A 23,551-nucleotide genomic window follows, 5' to 3' on the forward strand; every position below is an offset into this window, starting at 1 on the left:
ATGTAAACAAAAGTCGCACTCACACGTGTCATAGGCGTGTATTGATGACAAAATTTGTAGGACGTGTCATATTCGTGCATGGAAAAATTTCCATAGAAAAAAATCATTAATTTTTAACTTTTATTCATATCTTTGCGTTCATATGGTCTATAAACAATCGGTGAATTGCATTTTGAAGGAAATGGGTCAGGGAATCTAGAAAAAATGTTATTTTTGATTACAGTGTTGCCAAATATGCTTTATTTCCAGTTTAAAACTAAACTGTTTTTCTCACAACTCGTGTAATTTTCTTTTGAAAATGTTTATGCCATTGTGTTCCTCAGACATTTTCACACATAAAAACATCTAAAACTTCAATATAACTTGAACAAATCCCTAGATACAGTGATTTGATGCAAAAAATTCACAATTTCTCATCATGTTTCTCGCTATATCTAACTAATTAAGTAGAATTTCAAAATTCTGAAAACGCCACTTTGTAGAGATTTTTCAACCAAGTAATGTGGCATATCTAACTCAGTTTACCCCAAAATGGCGTTTGTCATAAGATAGCACAACAGCGACGATATAGGAATGGGGTCAGCAAATGTACAGAATTTTTCGGATGAAAAAAACTTTTACCCGCCAGGTGCCTTTGTTTGTAATTAAGAAGGAAGGATTTTTATTCAGTGTAGCTTTTTTGATTAGATTGAACAGTTTGTGTTTATTTTGTGAATGGAACGTTACGGTAATCTTTGGCATTATCATCTGGATATAATGAACAAATTTTGAGCAAATCTTAAAACGCTTTCGAGCATTTCACTTGTAAAATTGATTGTATTTGGAATGTTTCAAGCTTTGATTGAAATTGATTATCGGGTCTCCCTTACACCACTCTGTGGCTTTGTTTGGTTTGGTTTTGTTTTGTTTTGTTTTGTTTTTTTTTTCTCTAATCGTTCCTCTTTCTAAAGTAATAAAATATGTAGTCACAACGGTTTCTTTGAGTTCTTTTTTTCCTACGTTTTTGTTTGATCTACTTGAAAATGGGGTTAGAGGTTTCACGTTTGTCACTTTGGTAACTGCAACAGCTTTGCCTGTCAAATATGTTTCAAGATTTCATAAAAATATGTTTCCTGCACATTGTGCCTAAACTATGTGTTTTTTATATTCGATTAACATTTCAACAGATAGTAAGATAACAGGTAAAAGGGACCCTCGTGATTTATATTAAAGATTGTTTTGAATCAGTCCAACGGATTCGATACGAAGAGTAGAAATTTCCTGTAAGATAACTGTTATTTATAAGAGTTTGATCGGATATATCATTTGAACTTGGTACAAACATAATTATGGGTTATACATCACAATTGGTTTCTGCGATCGACGTCAAGCTAAGCTCCTGTACTCTTTTCCTTTATGATTGATCCACCTTTTCATTTTTATGTTTTCTACAACTTTCATGGCAAACACAAAGCACTCGAACAATACCTGTCTGATTCATCAAACCGTGTGGCTGTCGTTTTTCCGGCTTCCAATTAAATCCGTCAACAGTCAGTTAGTGCAGCAGACAAAACGGACGTGCGTGGATATTTAAATGAAAATTGATTTCGCTGACTGCATTCGGTTGTGAATGTCATAAGAAGGATTGAAGTTCATTAATAGTTTTGTTTTTACCGAAATTTATCACTTGTTTTTTTTTACTCTACTGTATCGCCGGTCAGTTGATTTGACTTTCTGGCAAGACTAACAAACAGGTTAACATTAAATTCCGCTTTGGTTTTTTTTTATTGTTGGTATGTATAAATTGAGTCGATTGGAGATATGTAGAGTTAATTTGGTTTGTATATAGAAAGTGCTTTACTGATCACCCAAACGTCATATGGCAGGACATTTTGCTTTGTTTACGTAGCTGCCCATCCTGTTATATGCCGCCTTTGGAGATATCCGTCATAGTCGGATTTTCGTCCCTACACATTCAATTGTGATTCTACTTCTTATTACCGGTGTAGTTTTTTGTCCTTTTCCACGCAAGCCTACATTACAAGCTAGTACAAATATTCATAAGTAATGTTGTGTTACGACCAGCATAACTTTCCTATGCTTACTTTCAATCTACAAGAAGACATACTTGTACTAAATTTCTCTTAGTAGATTATTTAATTATAATTGAGATACTCGTGTACAATTAAAGGCATAAGAGGAGATTTGTTAATTTGTGTTTTATATTGAATATGATGTATTCATCTAGCTTCGATTTTGCTGCAAAATTTAGCTGCGTTTTACGTATGTGTCATTATGAATTTGAAGAATTTTTGTTTATCCCAACAGAAAGGTAAAGAGATAGAAAAGAGAACTGTACTGGAATAGCACTGCGCTTGAACAACGGCTTTCGACGGCTGTTGATCCATTCGCATGCAATCTGAAATAAATTAAAAATACCAATTTAGTCTTTTTTTCATCTCATGTGGGGCACCAACTGATCAGAAGAGCATAAAAAGATTTGAGCAAAACTTGGTCCGCAGTTGATTAATTTATGGCACTTTCCTTTGTTGACAGTTAAAATATGAATATCAAAATTAGTTTTGAAAATATGGAACAATAATCCTGGTCAAATACAATTAATACAAATTGAATAAGCCATCTCTTTATGGCTTTATGACACATGGAGGATGTCATTATTCAAGAAGAAAATAAATTCCTTGTAGAACAGCTCATGAAAGAAAGAATGATAAATAATGCATGCAATGGTATACAGCAAAGCGTAGTCTTTTCCTAAAACAAAAAAACGAAATCTCTACAATAAAGAAAACCTTGCGATTATTTTTGTATTTTTTGTGAATTATGCCTATCCTCTATTACGCCTAACGTAAATTATGCCAATCGTCCATTATGGCTAAAGTTCATTATGTCTGGTGGCGTCGTTACATTTGTCGAATAGGAGATGCCAGCAACTTAAAGCATTAAATAGGTATGCTATTTGTTTTATGAACTGGCAATATATACAAAAAGAATTAAAGAAAATGAATTTGCCCGACCATCTCTAGTACCGACTAATAATATTGTTATACTGGAGGACTTCAACTTACATGGCTTGACGTAGCGCCAGGCAAGTAATGGATATCTAAGATTCCATATCGAAAAAATCTTAGGTTATCAACAATGCCAGTTGCATTCTGGACAGATAGAGAAACGTAACTCTTCGGCAAATCGAGAATGTCTTAAAGGAGAATAGACGTACTTTGGAACTGTGGTTTGTACTTTCAGATACGTCAAGCGTCAACTGAAACCTAAATCCAAGTCTCTTTGGAATTATGTGAACGAGCTGTGAGCTGTATGTCACTCATTGGAGTTTTAGGCACCGACACTAAGGAACTTTTACCAACTGTTCTCCGAAAACTTTTAAGACGTCTTTTTTCCAACGAGCGCCCTCCACCCCAATAAGCCGCCAATTTCAGTCCTTATCCAGGACGAACCATCAACTAAAACTGCGTCTAGAATGCTGCCATTCTAGCAGAAAATTCCAAGCTGAAAGCTTCTAGATCCCAGGGTCCAAATAGCGTTCCCTCAGATGTTATCAAAAAGAAACACTTCGGCAGATCTTCTAGCTATCACTCACTACTGGAGTATTCTCTTCCTGTTGGAAAGCAGCCCACATATTTCCAGTTCATTAAATGTGCAAAAAATCAAACAATGATGAATATCCGGGAATTTCGCGTTTGACAGCCATTTCAAAACTATTCGAGATGATTGTTTTGGATCCCATTTTCTTTCACTGCAAACACTTTACTGCCGAGGCCTAACGCAGTTTTATGCCCAAACGATCGACAACGACCCATCTGCTCTCGTTCACAACATATGTGCTAGACGGATTCGTGGAGGTACCCGAGACCCGACGACGAGAATGAAGCGCTATATGCGAAGCTGGAGGAGGTGTACGACGGCTGTTCGCAACGGGATGAGAAAATCGTCATCGGTGATATGAACGCTCAGGTAGGACGAGAGGCAACGTTTAGACCAGTAATCGGGCCAAACGGCTTGCACACCGTATCGAATTACAACGGCCAACGATGCGTGAACTTCGCAGCCTCCTGTGGCATGGTAGTCTGAAGTACTTTATTCCCTCGTAAAGATATCCGCAAAGCCACCTGGAGATCACCTGACCATCGCACTGAAAACCAAATCGATCACGTTCTAATCGACAGGCGATTTTTCCCCTGGATATCACCAACGTTCGTACCTACCGCAGTGCGAATATAAATTCGGACCATTACATAGTTGCAGTATGCATGCGCTCAAAACTCTCGACGGAGTACAACAACCGTCGTAGTCGGACTCCAAGGCCCAACATCGCACAACTTCGGGATGCCGGGGTTGCCCAAGACTACGCACAGCGGCTGGAAGCAGCACTACCCACGGAAGAACAGCTGGGCGCAGCTACTTTTGAAGAGGGATAGATGGAGATCCGTTCCGCCATAGCGGCACTAAGTATAGCGATTCCGAATGGAGGAAACGACTGGTTCGATGGCGAATGTAAGCAGTTAATAGAGAAGAAGAATGCAGCACGGGCGAGGATGCTGCAGCACGGAATGAGACAGAATGTGGAGCGATACAAACAAGCACGCAACAGGCAAACCTCGGTCCTCCGGAGAAAGAAGCGCCAACAGGCGATGGAACAACTGTACCGCGCAAACGACACACGGAAGTTGTACGAGTAGCAGAACAGTTCGCGCAAAGGCTACGTTCCGCAAGCCGATATGTGTAGGTACTTAGACCGCAGCCTTCTTACGAACGAGTGTGAGGTGATTGAGAGGTGGAAGCAGTACTATGACGAGCACCTCAACGGTGAAGCAGCAGAGGACGAAGGCGGAATGGCAACGGATCTTGGAGCACGCGCAGAAAACGATAGGCTATCGGCCTCTGATCTCCAAGAAGTCAAGGAGGAGATCGGTCGGCTGAAAAACAACAAAGTTGCCGGTGTAGATTAGCGAGCTATTAAAATACGGTGGTGAAACACTGGCTAGAGCGCTGCACTGCCTACAAGGTCATCTCCCAAATTCTTTGCCGTCGATTGTCACCATTTGCAAGGGAGTTTGTGGGGCACTACCAAGCGGGACTCGTGGATTCCCGCGCCACCGCGGACCAAATATCCGCGATTCGGCAGGTTCTGCAGAAGTGCCGCGAATAAAACGTGCCCACACATCATTTGTTCATCGATTTCAAATCGGCATATGACACAGTCGATCGAGATCAGCTATGGCAGATAATGCACGAGTATGGTTTTCCGGATAAGCTAACACGACTAGTCAAAGCGATAACGATGACCTACGTCTGCTGGCGCACACCTTTGAGCAGTTGGACATCATCCTCGATAATGCCGCAACAGCAGTCGAAGCTCTCTTGCACGTATAGTCGACATGGCTGCCGAAGGTAAGCTTGTCGTCTATGATGACTCCGAGAGACTTCAGATCCCGCTGTGAAGTGATCGCGACTTCTCCCACCTGGATAACTGCATGCTGATCGCGTGTTCTGCGGTCAGTTCTACCTCGGGGATTGACTCCCCGTAGACCTGAAAGGTTACGTCGACGGCAAAGCCGACGATCTTGACCCCAGGAGGGAACTTTAGTCTCAGAACCCCGTCATACATGAGGTTCCATAATACCGGGCCTAGCATCGAGCCTTGTGGTACTTCGGCGGTAATAGGAACCCTTTTCTAACTGGCATCGGTCTCGTATAGCAGTCCACGTTTCTGGAAGTTCCTGATTCCTGATCCTGGAAGTAACTTTTCAGGATCCGGTACAGACCCACCGGTAGGCTAAGCTGGTGTAACGAGAGCGCGATGGCATCCCAGCTTGCGCTGTTGAATGCGTTCTTCACGTCAAGTGTCACAAACGCACAGTATCGAATGCCTCGCCTTTTTCGTTGGATCGCTATCTCGGCAGTCTTTATCACTGAGTTGATAGCGTACACCGTGGACTTACCCTTTAAAAAACCAAACTGATTGCTTGACAGGCCGTCCGTTGAGCATGATCCTCTCCAGCAATTTGCCAGTCGTGTCGATCAGACAGATTGGTCAGTACGGGTTTCGGCAACAGCACCAATTTCTGCCTTTCCCATCTACCGGGGAAGCCGCAGTCGTCAAGGCATCTGTGCATAGCTAGCCTGGACATGTTCGGGTTCGCTATGATCGCTGCCTTGAGATCGCTTTTTGGAACTCCATCCGGCCCTGGAGCTTTGTTCGTTGCTAGGGAGTTAGCCACTGCGAGTAGTTCTTCATTCGTCACCAGAGCCACGATTTCGGCCGGGCCCACAATGTCTTGCGGTGCAGGTGGCCAGTGGCTTGTGGCTCGAGACGAGAAGAGTATTTCGATAATCCTCGCCAACCGATCCAGAGACCATTCGGGGGGTGGAGAGCCCCCTTTGGTCTTAGCCATCACGATTCTGTAGGCGTCACCCCACGGGTTCGTGTTGGCACTCTCGCACAGGTTGTCGAAATACGCTCTCTTGCTGCTTTTAATGGCCTTGTTAAGGGCCAATTTCGCAGCTCGAAACACTTCACGGCGGTTCTCTCTTGCGTCCTCGGTGCGGGCTCTTTGCATCCTACGTCTAGCTCTGAGGCAGGTTGATCGTAGGGTTTCAATCTCGGCACTCCACCAGTATACCGGGCGTCTGTCGTTTCTTGGCAGGGTTTTCCTCGGCATAGTGGCATCGCAAGCGCGTCGTAGTACGGCTACCAGCGCATCCTTGCTTAGACTGTCGGTGTTGGCCTTCAGTCCCAGAGCCGCGGTGAAAGCTCCGATGTCGAAATGATTGGACTTCCACTTGCGTACCTGACAGGGATAACTCGCCCTCGGATGCTGCACACCATAGTTGATCCTAAAGCGAATTGCTAAGTGATCGCTATGGGTGCTGCCCTCGTCTACCCTCCATTCCATGCCAGGAAACCAGTAGTGGTTTAGCATACGACGACTGTATACTGTAGAAATCTATCCGGTGATAACTGAAGTTAAATGACACACTCATCAGTGGAAAGACGCAGTATACGTGACGTAAACACAGGGGCTACTCTGGACATAAAAAACGCCTTCAACAGTGCAAGTTGGGCTACAATCACTGATTCGCTGCACAAACAGAAAGTTCGCGAGAACTTCTGTAGAATTCTGAGGAGCTACTTCCAGAACCGGCAACTGATCTACGAAACTGACGCCGAAAAAACGAGTGTAACCATAACAGCGACTCGACTCAACTCTTTCGAATGCTATGTACGACGAAGTGATGAAGCTAAGCCTCCCCAGGGCCGTGAATATTGTCGGTTTTACGGATGACGTGATGCTCCTAGTGATCGGCGAATCACTAGAGGAAGTAGAAGTACTCGCAACGGAGGCGATAGATGTTGTGGAAGACTGGATGCGCGAGAAGAAGCTGACGTTAGCTCACTACAAAACCGAGATGGTTTTGATAAGCAACCGAAAGGCAGTGCAGCAGACAAGAATTTCGGTCGAAGAGTGTATCATCAACTCAAGGCGGGAAGTTAGACAACTGGGAGTGATAATAAATAACCGTCTAAGATTTAAGACTAAGCCACATCGACCACGCGTGCCGGTGGGCCGTTAAAGTGATCTCGGCACTATCTCGGATCATGTTTAATAATTCGGCGATCACGAGCAGTAAAATGCGATTAAAGCGAGTGTCTCCACATCGGTGCTCAGATACGCAGAACCTGCTTGGGCAACGGCACTGCATATGAAGAGGAACACATCTCGGCTGAACAGCACGTTCAGGCTGATGGCCATGCGGGTGTCTAGCGCGAATCGAACTATCTCGTCAGAGGCAGCCTACGTGATAGCTGGAATGATTCCCATAAACCTTCTACTCGAAGAAGAAAGCGAGTGTTATAGGGATCGAGAGGAGTCCGTGAACGAGCCCGAGCTGACACCTTAAGCAAGTGGCAGCATCAGTGGGATAACGCTGTAAATGGTAGATGGACCCATCGACTGATTCCATGCTTGTCGGTGTGGATGAACAGAGCGCACGGTGAGGTGAACTTCCACATGATGCAAATCTTGTCTGGTCATGGCTGTTTCAAAAAGTATCTAAAAAGGTTTGGCCACGCAAGTTCGTCGTTCTGCATCGCGTGCGGTAATGCAGAGGAAACTCTTGAGAACGTGGTCCTCGAATGCCCGCGATTCTAGCACGAGCAAAACGAAATGAGAATCATTGTCGGTGAGGACGTTAACATTCGATCAATATTGTCCAAAGAATGTGCGCGGACAAAGAAAAATAGGACGCGGTGAACAGAACAGTCGTTCAGATAATGTCAGCGTTGCAACGAATCTAGCGAGAGGAGCAACGACCAGCAACGTAGCAGTACACGGCGAGTTGTCGAGGCACCGATGAACCGGAAGTTACACTCCAACTGGAATTGTCGAACCGACCATGGCAGTTGACAAGTCAGTCTGAGGAAAAGACCGGCCGCAACGGAGTAGCCTAGATCACCCGCCGGGGACTGAGCGCACGCATCGTCGACGGTCGCTCGTCGGGGCACCTGAGAACCGAAAGTCATCCTCCCCCCGGAATCGCAGTATGTACTGCCCTCGGCACCTAACCGACCAGCATCGAGATAACGGTTTCGAGATGAAATCAAACGTCGGGAAATTTCTCCTTCGGAGTAGGCTAGGCCCACCGCCGGGGACTAGTTCGAGTAGATCGGGAAGTAGCACCGGCAAATGGTCGACAATGCGCCTGTGAACTGGAAGTCACCCTCCAACCAGAATCGCAGGACCGACCTCGGTATTTGCCCGGGTATCATCGGTTTTAGAAGTTCTTCCACTGCCGGGGCACCAGTGAACCGGACGCAATCCTTCACCCGGAATCGCTGGACTGACCTCGGCATTCTGCCGGACTGCATCGAAGCAAAAATAACGCGTCCGTCAACGGTTGCAGGAGACGTTCTTTCGTCGGCGAACTCTCCGCCCATGTAGGCTAACTCCACCGTCGGGGACTACGCCGAGTAGCACCGGAAGCGATAAACCACCAGTATAAGATTGTAGGGGCACTCTTGAACTGGAAGCCACCTTCCAACTGGAACCGACCACGGTATCAAACTGGTCAACGTAGAGAGGAGCGCATGTAGAATATCATGCCGAGAAGGACTGGTATGGCGGTTATGAGACCAGCGAATTAGCACAACCAGCAGACCTGGAATCAAGTGAAGTGCATGAGAACGCCTCCTCCCGAAGTAGTCATTTTAAATGGAATCCGGGGGATGAGGCAAATATTGGACTTCTTGGTGGAGTTTAGACGAGTAGGGTTCAGAGTTATCTTCTCTGTTCAGAGTCCCTTACTCTGGCACACGATGGGCGAAATCGGTAGTATGGTCTAACTACTGAACATGTGCTGACGTAAAAGCTTTACCAGCAAGTAAAAAAAAACATTTGCTGATCTCGACGAACTGAGTCGAATGGGATATGATTATTAGAGTGATAGCATATTGGTCAATCCGCGCGAAGTGATCAAAAATAGATGCAAACTTGAAATCGACCTTCACGGATTTGAACCAAATTTGGAGGATTTGTTTAACTAGAGCCAATATCTAAAAACCCGAATTTTTGTGTTAATTGAACCACCCCTCGGCCATAGAAGCACTCAACGCTTTGACAAATTGCCAAAACCCCTGATTTTCTTTGGAATTTTACCCTTGATTTCAAACCACAAGATGGCTTTTGAAGAAAATTATTCAAGGAGTAAAAAAATACTAACTTTTAGGGGCAGTGCTGCCAACTATGCGTTTTTTCAGTTCAATATAAAAAGTTAATTTTTCTCTCAGTTCATATATTGAAAGTTCTAATGACATCGTGTTACTCAGATATTTTTACATAAAAACACTTATAATCTCAATATAATTTAAGCGCATCCTACACCCTTTTGAAGGGAAAAACTCGCATTTTCTCATATGAAAATTTATTTTTTGGCCAAAATTAAGAAAATCTTCAAACAGTCATAAAAATCGACCCTGATCTGCTAGAAGCAAACCAAAAACGTAGTTTTTCATCATTATTAATATTAATTAATATTTTATCTAGACTCCTTGAACAATTTTCTTCAAAAAACATCTTTCGGTTTGATTCTAGAGTGAATAGAAAAAAGCGGGGCCCGAGGGGTGATTCGATTGACACAAAAATTTGGATATTGATATGTTGGCTTTAGAAGAACAATTCATCCAGGTCATGCCTTGATCACTTCGCGTGGAATAACCCATATGTAACTGACATATTTTCGTGCCAAATTTCTTTTAGAATAACAGCGTTTAATCACCTCGGAAATGCTTTCCTCACACCAAAAAATATCAATTTTATCGGTAATGTAATTGCAAACATGACACAATTTAACAAACCGTAATTTACAAAATCACGAAACATAACCATATTCCGTTTAATTTTACTTGAAACATATACTTTACATGTGCAATGACATAAAATTACACTTTCAAATATTCAGAACAAACGCTATATGTGGAGTAAAATTACGTGATTTATGAAATTTAACGTCATGTAAAATAAAATCAACCGTAAATCTTAGCCATTTTTAATGCTCCTATATATAAGGGTAAGAAGACGTAAACTTACATGATTTTTTCAAGGTGCAATGCATAAAAATATTCGAATATGTCTTAGAAAGAATAAAGAAAAGATTAATAGAAATGATTACGGTACCCGGTCAAAGCATATCTGAAGTTAGGGAATATTTTTTTCTACGAAAGGGAATCCCAGCATTTCCTGAAGGATACATACTTTCACACTAATGTGAAAGCCAAAAAGAAAATCAACGAAGATATGGCATGGAAGTAAGAACTCTGCAAAACTAGGTATGTTGATAATAAGAACCGAAATCCCACCAACTATGTACGTTGCTGTACATACCCCACCGTTATCGCCGATATAAGGGGATCAGGTAAAGACATTTCACATAACGGCCAACGTGATGGGAAATAATCGGCTAGATTGTTCGGTATACATACATGTCTAACGACATAGGGAGGCACTTCACGTAGCCTACAAAAGAAATTGGTATAGCAAGAATGGCGCGGCAGCAAAAATTGAAGCATTATTAGAGTTAATGTTCCTTATCGATGTTGAAAAATGAGCACACCGGGTTACAAAATGTCTATAGGAGTAGAACGGTATTGGAATTCCAATTTTGAGAGCAACAACGAGTTTCCTGTAAACAATCAGCAAACGTATCAAGGACAAAATGGTCGGCAATTTAGCATCAAATCGATCAATTACTAATTCATTTTAAAAACTACAAGAATGGTTGCAACTCCTACAAAATCTGTTTCGTTCGATATGTTAATATTCAAAATAGACTTTCGCAATATACCAATACCCTGTGTCAGACCCACGGTTATGTCTAGAGTTGCCACCTTCGGTGAGTCTTTCAAATTAATTCAAATCCCAATTCCCTGCAAATCAGGAGTGGTACGTATGCTCCATTCACTTTGTTTGTGGATAAATTCATCTGGCACTAACCTAGCATTTACCTTTTTAATTAAAAGGGAATACGTCCTCGGAAGAGTAAACAGAAACCACCCCAAGCAAGCATTCCATCCTGAATAATTGGCTAATTTAGATCAACGAGTACACGCTTGAACAGACTGGTATACGGCACTGGAGCAGTGTATCGATACTGTTCCTAGCAGACTCCATTCTACGCCAGCAAACAGAACGTAAACGAGACTCAATCACACAACAAATGAGAAAGCAGGAAGCTTTGGAGGATTTGGAATATTTGTTAGATTTCTTGTAGCGTCTTTGTTCGATAACACTCTTGTGATGTGGTTTGTGATTAAAATCCGCTTTTTCCGATATTGGTTTGCCTTGTTCATTGAATTTTCCGATCGTGTATATAAAACAGTACCTACCGGGCAGTAGACGATACCGAGGTATACTATAGTATGTTATACAGCAATTAACTGTTTTATAAACTAGCCGAAAAAGATGTGGGTAGCTGAGGAGAACATGTGGGTAGCTGATGTTTAAAATATATGTTTAATAAAAAGAGCCCATTTCACCCAATTTTCATATGTTGCCTCTGCTGATCCAATGTTCATTTGCCACCTCTGCTGATACTTTGACATGAAGAATTGTATTAACCATTAACAACTTTAACTTTAACAGGCCGACGAGGATATCCGGGTATCTATAAATTGGAATACTCATAACTATGACTTTCTTTAACCCTTAAAGGCGCAAAGCAATTTTTTTTCAAATTTTCTGAAAATTATCTCACAGTTTTAATACGTCACTATGATAATTTTGAGATGGTTTTCACAATGTTGTTTTAAAACAACATTGCGCATTTAAGGGTTAACCGATTTGGACACTTTTAGATGTTTTGGATTCAGAAAATCATCCACTTTTTGATTCTGGGAAATTGAACCGGATGAATAGATCTGGGTTCTTGATAATCCGGATTTTCTGGAGTAATGTTCCTGTACTCGGGTATGATTTGTAAATTTTAATAATGTCCTAGCAATACGAGTCCCAAAACTCTTTAAATTGTCTCGGAAGTCTGTTATTCGTTATTACGGGATCATATAACAATTTTACTCACGGCCCCACGGGAACCTGCTCCGGAATGTCCGTTCTAGGGTCAAATCACCGAATGGTTCCAAAACCACGAGATACAGTTTACTGAAGAAATTCCAAGAATTTTGATATCCATATTGCCAGTATTCCATTGAAAGTCACAAATAGTATCCCCCCACTGGAACATGCTTACGGAAAACCGGATTCCTGGGAATCAAATGAAGTAACTCTATTCATTTTTACCAAGTCTAAAAGCGGATGAGTTCCCGAACTCAAAATATCCAACAGTATCAAAATCGGTTGGAAATTACCTTAGTTATTGGCATTTCAGTTTTGTGAGCACTCGGGTACCCTCGTAGGCCTCTTACGTAGTAAAAAAAATTAGGAGCCCCTCCTCACTCCCTCCCTTACTATATCAACAATATTATTAACCCACAGGCTTGACTTAGTGAAGTTCTAACACGTCACAAAGTTTCAATTGTCAGCTATGGATAAAACATTGGAATTTAATTCATTGAAACCTAAATTTTAACTTGTTATCCTAACAATCACGTCGGATATTTGTCTATTATATATTGTTTCAATCTATCAAAAATTTAGATGCTGGCTAAGTGTCTCTAGGAACGGGTTTCAAATTGGAAAAAGTACGGTTTTCATCCAAATGAAAATTACTCTTTTTGCCTCTCTCCTATAGAAAGGCTATGCAACCACTCTGAAACTTGGCTTTTTAATTGAGGCCCGGAGGGCTGAGTCTCTTATACCATTCGACTCAGTTCGTCGAGTTTGGCAAATGTCTGAGTGTGTGCGTATTTATGTGTGCGTTTTTTTTATAGTAAGGTTAAAAAAGCTTCAAAAGCCTGGCCTGTAGTGTATTGGCACTGTGTGGGACTCACGACTCACGTTCGTGCCTAACCACTAAAAACATTCCTTACTTTTTACGCCCTTCTTCCCCACGGAACTACGTCATCGTATTACTTCGTGGGGGGGGGGGTTCGTTGCGCTTTCGTCGCACCTCTTTCTGCTGCTCTATCTCGGAGCCTCGCTTGGTTCATGGAGTGACACGACCTATGAGCTTTGATTTAACTCTCGGTTCCTCTCCTGCTTCTTGTCTCCATCCATTACGTCGCCGTTTATTTCTCGTCCCTGTGGTGAGCCGTTTAGGTGCTGATTCCCTGAGCCATTCAGCTCATGTTTCCGTGAGTCATTCAGCTCCCGGCCTCATCAGGATCCGCTTGGATAGTGCTCAATGGTGAACTCACCCTACTCCGACCTATGGTTCCCCGACGGAGGAATTTCCTCCGACACCGATACCCGCTTTCTTGAGCCATTAAGCTCTACTTTCTTGAGCCATTTAGCTCTACTAAAAGCTTTACCGCTTATCTTACTCCGATTGAGAGTTCCCCGACAACGGAATTTCTTTCGTTACCGGTGTTTGTTTCGTGAGCCAATTAGCTCCCCTTTTCGTCACGATGTATGTGTGTGTGTGCGTATATATGTGTGCGTATGTATGTATGTGACCAAAAATGTTCACAACGGTTACTCGGAGATGGCTAAACTGATTTTCTCAAACTCAAACAAAGTCTTTAATGAAATGTACAACGTTTCCATAGACTGCTATTGAATTTCATTCAATTTCGACCTCCAGTTCCGGCGTTACGAGTTGAAGAGTACGATCACGCATGAAATTCTCATATAAATTGGTATCAGCATGTTATCTAAAAGATACAAAAACTCATAAAATGTGTTCTAAATTGTTTGGATTTATAGTTTCAGCTCACTGGTTCCCAATTAAATCCAAGTTGACCACTTTGGACGCCTTCGGTGGAACTGGAAGCTTCGGGAAAGTGGCTAAGTTCCTGAAGTGAAATCTCATCTTCTTCTTAGAAATGTCTAACTCTATTTTCTCAAATTTAGTCTTGAATGAAAACTACAGCATCCCTATCGACTGCTATTAAATTTCATTGGAATCGGAGTTCTGGTTCCCATGTTACGGGTTAAAGTATGCAGTCACATGCAAAATTCCCACACAAACCGGTATAATCATTATATCTAAATGATGCCAAACTAAATGAATTCAGTTCTAAATTGCTTGAAATTATTGGTCCAGATCACTAATGGCAAATCAAAGTCTCCTTGACTATATTGAGAACTGTTGAAGACCCCAGAAATTCGAGGAAATGGCCAAGTTCCAAAATTAGCTTCACGCATGCTTCCCATGTATTGATTAAATCTTAATCATAAATGAAGGGTATGGAATTTACATTGATTACGATTTTCTAAAACTTAGTCTCAAATGAAAGGCATAGGTTGCTATTGAATTTATTACTGATACGACTTTCCGGAATTACTGGATTAGACGTGCGGTAATAAAGTAAATCCCCATATAAACTGGAACCATCATGATACCTTGATGATGCAAAACTTATTAAAATTGGTGCTAAATTACATACACACAAAAAATAATGAAATTTAAACGACATGTAAATCAGGACGAATGTAAACATACAAAGATTGAATCAAAACTTTGATTGAAAATTACGTTTAAATAAACGCACTCAATTGGAGCATCAAAAAGCATAAAATTTTACACATTCATTCGTGCAATATTACATGTCATTTATATTACAGCAATAAACGTGTAAAAATACATTGAAGTCCATTGGTTTTCCGTTTGAAGAAACTGTAATTTTCAATCCACGTGTAGAATTATAATAAAATTCATTGAAGAACGCACGACAAGTCGTGTGGATTTTGGTGGAACTTAATTTTACATTTATTTTCATGCTCCAAATATGTGCATGAAAATAAACTTAAAATTACAAAATATTTTTTTCTGTGTAGATTTGCAGGCCAGAAGACGCTTTGATCACATTGACCACCTAGGACGGTCTTGACCCCCGGAGAACTTGCCAATGTTCACAGTTAATTTCACGCCTATTCCTCATAAAATTCTTCACCGATGTCCACCATCATCCAAATTTGAAATGTTACAATTAGTTGCTGTTGAATATCATCCCGATGTAACAATAGTTAATTGGTGTGGTCCCATTGGAATTCCCTACATACCTCTTCCATCATAATACTTAAACGGTTAAAAACCACAAAATGTGATTATTGCAACCACGGCAAATAACTTACCCAAGTTCTGGCAACTATGCCCACACGGACAGTCAAATGAACTTTGTTTAGTTTTGTTTTCGAGTTATTAGTGAATGCGCGAAAGAATCTCGATTACAAAGCATGTTCGTTGTGCTGCTATAATACGGAGCGAATCCTGATGCATCCTAAATATGTAATTATTATTAACTTTCATACATAATTGCACAACTAGCTGCCGGCTCTTTAACCCTCTGGAAGTCGCGCAAATGGCTCACTGAACGATCAAACGCAGCTGCTCTTTCGCTAGATTTTCTGAGCAGTGCACTTGCAGGAGATATACTTGATTACTATATCTTTCGAATGCCAAGTACCAAATAAGCAGACAAATATTTTTTGGTTTATAAAAATAGGACTAAACCCGTGGGTGTTTGCTGGTAGCCTTATGAAACGTAGGGTTCGTCGCGGTTGCGGTAATTACCGCAACCGCGCGGTATTTACCGCACCCGCATCGCAAAAACTGCGGTGCGGTGAGACATTTTTTCCCGCGGATGCGGTGCGGGAAAGGAGCTTTTACCGCGCGGTATTACTGCAATCGCACTTCAAAAAATAATTGATAAAGTCTGCAGTCTGCATTAAAAAGTGAATTAAAACTATGACTTTTACCATTTGAGAAGGACGCAACTAGATTTATTTTCTGAACGAATGCTTAGCAATGTCATCATTAGGAACATCTCTTTATCAGAACGTTCGAGTTTTATTTATTACCCTACAATAGAGAAACATGATAAACATTTAATTGCTCTAATTTCCATTGACTTGACAATGATTTTAAAAGAAATCCGAATATAATCTGTATTCGACCTATCGCTACTTGATTTTTTACATTTTGGTCATTCTAATGTGATAAAACATACTGTTACTAAGAAATAAAATCTATAAACTGTGTCCAAAATTATTTGGCACCATTATTTTTTCGACTTATTTTGAAAACTATTCATTTTATACTTCAAAGAAAAAATTCACAAACGAACCTTTTTAAATACATAAAACGCAAAATCCTTTCATTGAAAAACTGTCAAATCCAATTACAAAATGCATCGTTTATCCTTATTCCTCTTGGCAATCGTGGAATAATGACTCGTTTTCGATGACATTTTCTCAACTGTGAATTTTGATTAATTTGGAGAACTTAAAGATGAAATAATCATACTAAGACTTAAAAACAATCCAAAGAATGTAATTACCATAATCAAACCAACGACATCAAACCAAAACGAATCTGGAGGATTTTTTTTTCGCGTGCGTCCATTATTCGTCCAACTAGAAATATATTCTACCAAATTAACAAATAATATTTTTCAGTTAGGAGTATTTTGTAACTTTTTGACAGTAAAGCTTTCGAAGTTAGTGTAGGGCATTGCGATTTTATTTGTGTTTCTCAAAGTCTCCCTTCATATTGTGACAAGTGTCAAAGTTAGCCCAGATGCTAAATTTTGCATAGTTTGGACCATTTTTGCCTTAATTTAGAATTTATCTCGAAACTTAAATGTATGGGTTAGGTATTTTTACAAAGAATCTGTATACAAAGTTTGAAAGAAATCGCTTAAGTAGTTTTTGAATGGAAGGTAACACCGAAAATCATGTTTTCCAGAGACGTTATACAAAATGCTTCGTTACCGAGTCGTTTGTCGATATTTTTACATGGAAAAATTACAGCATGTTATTGAAATGATACACAATAATGTACAAAAGTTTTGATCAGTTCGCTTCATGCAAAGTTTAAAAAAAATTGAGAAAAAGTCGCCAAAACCATTACCCCTCTTAATAAAACTAGCAAAAGTCAGTCTACTTTCTACTTCTGCCGCAGTCAGACGTACAATCGAGCCAAGTGAACAATAGGCCTCTCGATCTAGTGTGCATTGTCTCGAGAACAAAGGAAATATCGGATTATTCTTGCCATCATGAGTAAAGTTGACGAAAAAGCTCTACTCCGACCCAACGCAGCGGTCGTTGACTTTAAATTTTGTTTAAAACGACCGAGTTTTAGAGAAGTGGAATACCTTCTGAAGGTAAAAATGCAACTTAGACTTGCGGAAGTCTTGTACCTTCAGTATCATCATCTTCGCAATGTAGTGTTAATATCATTCAACACGTTAGCACAAGCCGAGCGTTTCGTTTTGAAGAACAACTTAAAACACGTGGTTGAAAGTGACAACGTTGGAATTAAGATTCCCGTATACATTGAGAATGATTATATAGATGTAAGGTTATATGACCTATCACCTCGTACCCCTCCTGAGCCAATTGCAAAATGCATGTCGCAATACGGAGAAGTAGAATCCGTTACACCTGATACTTGGAGAAACTTCTTCCCGGGTACTCCTAACGGCGTTTTTGTAGTGAGGATGCGGGTTGAAAGGCCTATACCCTCCTAATTGGCAATAAAACTCAATACTCATGGAACTACAATTATGCAAACTACGCTATGCACCCATGAGGGGCAAACTCCTACGTGCAAGTATTGTAATCAGACAGCTCATCATGGACAACCTTGCGCGGAAGATGCAGAGGAAGACGCATCTCAGCCGATTGCCAACTCATCTACGGCAAACCAACCCAAAACAGAGTTTTCAATACCAATGCCTGAACCACAAACGGTGGCCAAATTTGTGGCAGCAGTTGCACAGACCATAATGACAACCGCAAAAGAATCATCCAGCACCCCAAAAGCAACTGTAAGCAACTTCGGCAACGAATGCAGTAACAATGACGACGGATTTACACTGATCAACAATAAGTGCAAGAAGCAAGGGAGAACATCTGATTCCGGACACCAAGCCAGCTTCGACCGGGGCGTGAAAAACAAGAGAGAATTAAATGACCCCCCTGACGCTGTTTGCCAACAGACCTCGCGAAAAAAGGTCTCCGCTCGCAATAAAAAGTTGCGCGCACGAGATCCAATTAATTAATTTATTGTTAATTTTTATTTTTACATTTATTGTAAACGTATAAAAGATCCACGGCTCCGTAAAGCTACCGCTATGAGCCGTGTCAAATAAACGAATTAAAAAAAAAAAAACTAGCAAAGTTGAATATTTTCATAAATGTTCCATTCTGAGGAGTCCGTCAAAGCTAATTTTCGTGTAAATAAGAATAACATTTAACTATGTATGGCTAAACAAAACAAATGAAAAATTTTTCAGCACAATTTTTAAAATACATGATTTTTACCGCATTTACCGCATTACCGCGCGGTGCGGTGCGGTAAATGCAATGCGGTTGCGGTAAGCGGTGCGGTTTTAATATTTTTTTGCGGTTGCGGTGCGGACTATCCATTTACCGCCCACATCCGCACCGCGACGAACCCTAATGAAACGTGTCATAAAACTTCAAATCACCATGTCTTTCGAATCTCTCAATGGATCATTTTGAAATTCACTGAGAAGATGTTTCGATAATGTATCTTTCGAATGCCGTATTCCACATTTATGGTCATTTTTTGTTAATAATGGTTTTAGACACACCGTGACCCAACTATGCACACCAAAAAAATCTGAATTTCATCGTTGACGTAATTGCAAACATGACACAATTCAACAAACCGTAATTTACGAAATGACGGAACATTACCGTATTCCGTTTAATTTTACATGAAACATATATTTTACATGCGCAATGACATAAAATTACACTTCCTACCATTCAGAACAAACGCTGTATGACGAGTAAAATTACATGATTTACGAAATTAAACGTCATGTAAAATTAAAATCAAACGTAAAACTAAGTCATTTTTGATGCTTGTATATGTCAGGGTCAGGAGACGTAAATTTACACTATATTTTCTAGGTGTGTGTGTAAGAAAATATGAAAAAAATTTGATCAATTTCTGTCTTGAGAACATCGATGGGAATACATTTCGATTTTCGGCTTATTTTGTTTGTTTCTGTTTACGTGCGATTTAAATGAAGTATCGTCTTAGTGTGTGTGTGTGTGTGTGTGTGTGTGTGTGTGTGTGTGTGTGTGTGTGTGTGTGTGTGTGTGTGTGTGTGTGTGTGTGTGTGTGTGTGTGTGTGTTGAAACTACGTGATGTATTTGGTTATGCGTCATAATCTCTTTACTCGCACCATCTCGGTAACACGGGGCAATTTTTATGATTTCATATTGACCAATTTGCCTTTCTCATATAGAAATCGCTCCAAACATCAACTTTTTAATCGAGTCCCGGAGAGTCGACTCAGTTCGACACGATTGGAAAATGCTTGTTTATGTATGTATCTGTGTGGCAAATAATATTGCTTCTGTTTCTGAGAGATGGCTGGACCGATTTGCACAAACTTACTCTTGAATGAAAGGTACAATCTTCCCATCGGCTGTTATCGATTTCGGTTCGATCGGGATTGTGGTGCCGGAGTTACGGGTTGAAATGTGCGGATACACAGCAATTTTTCATTTAAACAGATACCACTATCATACCACTATCATACCACTAAATATCACCACTATCAAAATGATGCAAAATTTATTAAAAAATTGGAGCAAATTAAAGATTATATTTTTTGTTTCAAGTGTTTCACTGTCGACGCGTAGCTCATCAAGTTCGTGGCTGGCGAGCCAAGTGCAAAGTGTTCTAAGATTGTAATAGACATTTCCACGATTTTATTGAACATAACCAGCCATGGAATTGTAATGAAGTTAATACGTTTTTTATTATTTTCATCGTTTTGTACTAAATCGGTAGATACATTAAGACCCCTTGAACCGAAGGTTTTAACCTTAGGGTCATTCACCTCTCTTCGGATTAGTGAAATCTCTATTGGAAAAATGTCTAATTTTTTGTGCGGGGTTGGGAATCGAGCCCAGGTGAGCTGCCTACAAGGCAATTGATTTAAAACCATTGGTCAGGGTAACATCTGCCATTACACACTTTAAAACATCGTACACATGCGTCGCAGGCAACCTTCGTGTCGTTGTTTCTTCTGACCGAATATGATGTTCCCTATCTCCTATCACAAATTAACCTCTACGCATCAACCGTGTCCTCCGTCCTCGAACACTGCTGCAACGCAACACTAACTACGCTGCCAACAGACCAATATTAGAAATGACCCGTCGCTTCAACGATTACATCGACATCTTCGACTTCGTCATTAGTTCTACACAGTTTTGTAACCGTTTGTTGCCATTTTAGGTCGTTTCTTTTTAGTTTAGTTCATTAAGACTTAGTGTAGGTTGGACTTCAATTATTTAAATACAAATACAAGAGAACGTCGAAATTCGCTACAAATCATCTGAACGGGCAGGCGATTTGTAGAAATGGCTTGTTTATATTATTTTCAATAATATAGTACATTAAAGACTATTTTCGGAAATATAATCAGACAAGTGAGAACAACTAATTATTTATCTATTTATATCATTAGACAGGCTTATTTTTCTAGGCAATTAGATCCTTTAAACAACGGCAAAAGGCACACCAGTAATTTTGCTTGTTAACATGTAAAGTGTGTGCAAAAAACTACTCACTTCTCTACAAAGCATAAATTAAAACATTCGCTCTATTGACTTTCAATCTTGCAAAACCATTGGGACTCGATAAGATTACCTTTATTAAGCAAATATTATATTAGAGCACACAGAGCTTATAGGATTTATTTCAGAATTGAAACTTTTGAACAATACAAAAAATATGTGCCAGTCCTTTAGTCCGGAATTCACTAATCGGGAGGAATCCCTCAGTACTGATTACTGTTATCTTCTAATTCACGTAAGTTTTGTTAAATGTAACATTGATGACACCACTAAAATAACTAGAAACTATTAATATGGGTGAAAATAACTAGAAACTATAAATATGGGTGAGCTCTTTAATTCTAGCATCAGACTTGCTTCCGACAAACCAACTAGAACATATCGCACTTGCTTCTCCTGTGCCGAAGAGACTTTCTTTTAGATTTCTCTATTTTTAAATTACTGCAATTTATCCGATTTCTGTGAATCTTTTGCAAATTTTTTGTCAGCCTCAGTATGCATGGCTTACTGTCTAGTTCCTTCTGGCAGTTGGATTTGCTATGATGCTTGCAGTTACACTTTCTAAATAAATTCAAATATGTTGACACTAATCTGCTCAATAATTAGTTCGTTTTTAATTAGTTGTTTTTTACAATCATTTAGATTGGAAAAGATGCATGAATTCTTGAAAAAAGTTGTAATGCTTTTCATACCGAATTGAGCGGATTAGAGCGCAATTACGACAGCACTCGTTCTGAGTGCATAGAAAAGATGGAAGAAATGCTCTTGAGGCGACTTAGATTAGCTGATTCTCTTTTTCTCCTCCGTGATTTCTGATCATCTGTCTCATTTTATTCCAAAAACAGATCAAGAGACTGCCATATAGAGCAGAGTAGGGTCAAGTAGGTCAGTTTTCGGGGGATGGTATTTTTGAACTGATTTTGACTAACAAGTACTTGTTGGAAAGGCTATACATCTGGCAACGTTTTGGCAATAATGGTTTTATGCCTGGCTAAATATTTTTCAAGCTAAATCCAATAAGACGAAGGTACTTCTTTCGATGTTTTTAAATGCTTTTTTTTTTTTGCTTGTATTCGCCGTAAAAAAACGCATAATATCTCGCTCCGCTTTGAGATAGGTTTTATTCGTGAAAATACGTTGATAAACTCCGGAAAGTGTTACGAACCCGTTCGTCTGCTGTTCCTCTAATGAAGGATCGCATTAGTTTTATCAAACGGGCAAAAGAAATTGATATAACTGCTGAAATAAACTCGCTCGCTACTTGTTGAATGTTTTTTTCGCCATTGTTCACAATATCGAAATAAAACGAAATAACACAATGGACTGCCAAAAGTGTTCACAAGCAATCGATGATGCTGATTTGTTCACGGTGTGTGAAGGAGTTTGCAACAAGACATTTCACGCAGATTGTGTCGGAATATCAGAAGCTGGATTATCGTCACTCACCGGCAACAATATTATTTGGATGTGTAACGAGTGTTTAAAGCAATTTTACGAATTTCGTGATACCGTTCAACCAAAAATCGAAGAAGAAATATCTTGTTTGCGTACGAAAGTGGACGACATTCTCAACTGTCTGTCCTTGATATTACCTTCAACGAATGAAACTAAGTGTTATCACTCTACTCCAGAACCGACACTGAACCTTAAAACGAGATCAAGATCGCCGGAAAGTTTCAGAAGAAACAAGACCGCAGAGATGCTTTCTCCGCAGCATCCTCCGACAGAGAGTGAGCAAATGTTTTCGCTCTATCTTTCCAACATCGATGCCCGAGTAACCGAAGCAGAATTATCAACGATGGTTTCGAATTCTCTTGGCCTCAAAGAAACTGATCACATCGACGTAACGAAACTTGTCCCGAAATGGAAAAACTGCGATACATTGGAGTATGCATCATTTAAAGTTGATGTGGATAATAGGTGGATGCCAATGGCTTTGCGGACCACAACTTGGCCTCAAGGAGTTGTTTTTCGAAAATTTATAAATTAACTATGCGTACTACTACTTGGAAGCCAGGCAGTTGAATTCATAATTCTTATTGAAATTTGTGTCTATGTAGTTTCGTTGACGCTTTTATATTGTTTTGGTGATGAATTTTAAATTTGATTGCAATGTGTGTTATTACTATATATAAGCTAACGATGTTGTACATTAAATGTAAGGTTCCTTCAATAAGATCCATCGAGGTCCGTTGAAGTAATAATAAATAAATAAATAAATAAATAAAATCTGGGGGTATGATAGGTCACACAATATTCGAGACTAAATTAAACAATGTACACGTCTAGAAAATCACCGGTTCAACTTTTATTTGAAGGGAATTAATACTGCGGATTATTTAAAAATTAAATGACGT

At 40.1% G+C, this 23,551-nt stretch overlaps 1 protein-coding gene across 4 annotated transcripts in view; it reads right to left on the reverse strand.

Annotated features, from left to right (window-relative positions):
- Positions 1-633: 633 nt before the first annotated feature.
- Positions 634-23,551, reverse strand: part of LOC131683828 (ras-specific guanine nucleotide-releasing factor 2-like) — a 542,029-nt gene continuing 519,111 nt past the window's right edge. For all 4 annotated transcript variants that reach the window (XM_058966164.1, XM_058966166.1, XM_058966165.1 and 1 more), the window contains one exon: positions 634-2,398. The gene's annotated coding sequence lies outside the window, so the exon portion shown is untranslated. The remainder of the gene's footprint in view (positions 2,399-23,551) is intronic.

Source organism: Topomyia yanbarensis, chromosome 2 (assembly GCF_030247195.1).
Source record: "Topomyia yanbarensis strain Yona2022 chromosome 2, ASM3024719v1, whole genome shotgun sequence".
In the NCBI taxonomy this organism is placed as follows: Eukaryota; Metazoa; Arthropoda; class Insecta; order Diptera; family Culicidae; genus Topomyia; species Topomyia yanbarensis.